The sequence below is a fragment of the Lipotes vexillifer genome, unplaced genomic scaffold (genome assembly GCF_000442215.2).
Source record: "Lipotes vexillifer unplaced genomic scaffold, Lipotes_vexillifer_v1.1 scaffold382, whole genome shotgun sequence".
Lineage (NCBI taxonomy): Eukaryota > Metazoa > Chordata > Mammalia > Artiodactyla > Lipotidae > Lipotes > Lipotes vexillifer.
Window position 1 is genome coordinate 2,943,935 of NW_006780611.1, and position 3,157 is coordinate 2,947,091.

The following is a 3,157-nucleotide window of genomic DNA, read 5'->3' on the forward strand; positions in this document are numbered from 1 at the left end:
TCTGCTTTCTGTTGGGGTCGTGTTGCCCTATTAACTCAGGCCCATGACTCACCGAGGCCGTCTCTTCATCATAGGACACAACCCTTTGTCCTTGTGAATGCTCTTCAAATATCTTTTAGGGGAATATAGATATTCTCAGCCATGCTTTCTTTTGGTTAATATCTCCCTCACATTTATTGTTTTCATCCTCTTATTTCAAATCCTGTGCCGTTTTGTCTTAGGTGTATCTCATGTAAATAGTAATATTGTTGGATCTTATGGGGGGTTTTAAAAAGTATAATGTGAATCTTTTTCAATAGGTGAGTTTAAGTAATTTCTTTATCATGATCACTTGCATCTATTTGAGCTTCTTTGGACCATGTTAGTATTTCCTACTCACCCTATTTTTTCTTTGCTTCTCCCCAATTCCTTTCCTATCTTCTCTTGACTCGATCAGTTTTGTTCATTAGCTTTCTTTTTCCTCTCCTGGAAGTTATACTCTCTATTTCTATTCTTTTAAAAGTTATCCTTACATTTTAAAATAATTTCTTAAACTTGTATTTTCTGAGACGTTCTCGAGTAAACCAGGTGAGCGGGTACCACCAAGGATGTGAGGGCAGTGGCCATTTTGCCGACTCGCCCATTCGGCAATAACGACCGAAGAATCCCACTACTAGAAACTAAGGCTGAGAATGGCTAAGGCTGACCACACCAAGAGCCGGCAGTGAGGACGTGGAGAAACAAGGACCCTCATAACCCACCGGTGGAAACGTTAACTGGAAAACCAGTTTGGCAAACAGTTTGGCATCACCTGCTGAAGTGGAAGATACCCACCCCACGTGGCCGTGGAATTCCACCTCTAGATGCATGCCCAACAGAACTGGCACGTGTCCCCCCAAGGGACACGCACACAGATGTTCAGAGCAGCAGTATTTACAACAGGTCCGAAACGGAAGCAACTCCAGTGTCCACCACCCACAGCGGAATGGGTAAATTGTGATCCACTCAGAGGAGAGAAAAACGACAGCAAGAGAGAAAATGAACCACAGCCGCCCAGCCACGGGGATACCTTCACTAACAGAAAAGTTGTTTGCGAGAGTCTGTCCGTGTGATTCCTTCAGATAACACAGTTTAGGAACAAACAAAACCACACGATGGTGTCAGAAGTCGGGGTGGCGTCTTGCTTGGGGAGGGGTCACCCGGGGACACCGTGGGTACGGGCCACGTGCCACTTCTTGACGGTGACAGTGGCTCCTGGTGTCGGCCTTGTGACAACTCACTGTCCCTAGATTTGTGCTGTGTGGCCTGCTGTTATTAGCATACATCACAGTTTTAAAGTAAAAACAACAAAAATCATTGCCAAATCTTCCGGAAAACATAGGAGGACTGAAAGAGTGGATTGGTTTTCTATTGCTGTTAATATCTTACCGCAAACTTAGCCACAGGGTGGCTCAGCTGCTCAGACGTTTTGTGACTTCTTTTTCACTTTTTTAAACTATGAATGACGTGAACATCTTGTCAGGCACTTGTATCTCCTCTTGTGATTTGCCTATTTTCTGTGCTGTGCCCATTTTTATTTCCAAGAATTATTATTTCCAGTTATTTTCAAGCACTCGATAGATATTAAGGAATTTCAACCTAGGTTGCAGGTATGTTTGCTGGGCTTGTTATCGTTTATCTTTGTTTATTTATTTATTTTTTTTTTTGCGGTACGCGGGCCTCTCACTGTTGTGGCCTCTCCCGTTGCGGAGCACAGGCTCCGGACGCGCAGGCTCAGCGGCCATGGCTCACGGGCCCAGCCGCTCCACGGCATGTGGGATCTTCCCGGACCGGGGCACGAACCCGCATCCTCTGCATCGGCAGGTGGACTCTCAACCACTGCGCCACCAGGGAAGCCCATGTTTATTGAGGTTTTAGAGCTCTGCTGGTTGTGCAGCATTTCTCTGTGGTGCATATACTATACATGTTTATCAGTCTTTTCCTTTATAGTTTTTGCCACTGGCATTGTGCTCAGAGAGCCTTTCACCGTTCCTGGGTATAAAACTATCTATCTATTTCTAATTTGAGTATTTGGGGGGATTTATTTAATAGTTAAATCCACTCATCTGGAATTTACCTGCGTATATAGTTTTTTTAGCCTCAGTTTGTCATTGGAACGGGCTCAAGGGTTAGATGCTTCGTGCATGGTCACATGGTCACAGAGTGGCTGCGAGCACTCCCTCGGCCATCCTTGTTAAGATCCTCTCCATGCCAGGGATTGGGCTGGGGTGAGGCTACAGGACTAGTGAGACAAGGCCTTGCAGCTGAGAGGGGCAGACCCCATGGGGCTAGGGTAGCACTGGAGGGAAGGCGGCGAGAGGGGATGAGAGGGGAGAGGGCCAGCTGGGTCGGGCAGGACCGGGGAGGCTCAGGGAGGGCCCAGCTGCCTGACACTCTGAGCAGATTCCACCGAACACCAGCCCTGAGAGCTGACCCACGGGGCTGCAGGCCCAGCGGACACCTCCAGCTCAGGGTGGACGGGCCCGCAGTCCCAGGCTCGGTGCGGCTTAGCCGGGACCCGCCTTCCTGCAGAGACACCTCCCCGTGGCCAGGGGAACCAGGCTGCTCAAACACAGGGGCCATCCTCCCATTTCAGATTTGCAGTTGACGGCAGCATGAAAGCCCTGCCCGCCCGCCCCCCATGAGTCCCTTCAAAAGCGCAAATCGCTCAGACCTCTCCGGCCTCCATGCCCAGAGCCCCACCCTCCCTGGCACCAGACCTCCCCAGGGCCTGGCCTCCCCCTCTTCCCTCTCAGCCGTGGGGCCCACAGGCAGGGCCACTCCTGGTGCCAGGCAGGGCGAGACGCACAGGGGCAGGGGCTCGTCTCGGACCCCTGGGCTTTGGGCCACCCCTGGGGGCTCGCGGACCCCAAAGCGGGCCTGAGGAGCAAACCGCTGAGCCACAAACACCAACAAACAATGACAGCAAATGACAGCCGTCACCAGCTGCTGAGCTGAGACCTGGAGCCTGGCATCTCCCGCTTCCTGACTGTGGCGACGGGGGTGGGCAGCGTGTCTCCACCCTGCGGCCTCGAGCCGGCACCAGGGGTCTGTAAGGGTCCGCCCAGCTCGACGCAGGCTCGTGCGGGGAGAAGAGGGAAACAGACCCCCCCCCCCGCCACCCCGGGGGGTCCACCCC